The sequence below is a fragment of the Diachasma alloeum genome, unplaced genomic scaffold (genome assembly GCF_001412515.2).
Source record: "Diachasma alloeum isolate Michigan unplaced genomic scaffold, Dall2.0 Dall_scaffold_00593, whole genome shotgun sequence".
Lineage (NCBI taxonomy): Eukaryota > Metazoa > Arthropoda > Insecta > Hymenoptera > Braconidae > Diachasma > Diachasma alloeum.
The window spans coordinates 490-961 of NW_021680725.1; positions in this window are offsets into that span (position 1 = coordinate 490).

Here is a 472-nt window from a genome sequence, read left to right on the forward strand (position 1 = left end):
GCCCAAATCACAAATCCCATAAAAAATGGAGCCTGTATCGCAAACATTCGTATGTTAGACCGACGTTCATTGGACTAGTCGGAGATCCGTTCGGGATTTTTACGCGCTTTTGAAAATTCATTCCTCCGCTCCTACTTGAGATTGAGGAATAAAACCGCCGTCATTTATTGAGAATTTAATTCTCTATCGATGGGCATCGGTTTCATTCCTTCATCTTCATTAGGGGGGGAGAAATGAATTTTCTAATCGAGAAAGCCCCTCCGGGCTCACTCGACGTCGGAAAGCCGTTCGGGGTTCCTCCGCGCTTTTGAACATTCATTCCTCCGCTCCTAACGGAGATTAAGACATGAAACCGATGTCATTTATTAAAAATATAATTCTCAATCGGTAAGCTTTGGTTTCATTACTTCATCTCAATTAGGGAGGGGAGAAATTAATTTTTGAATGAGAAGAACTTGTTCGGAGTTACTGC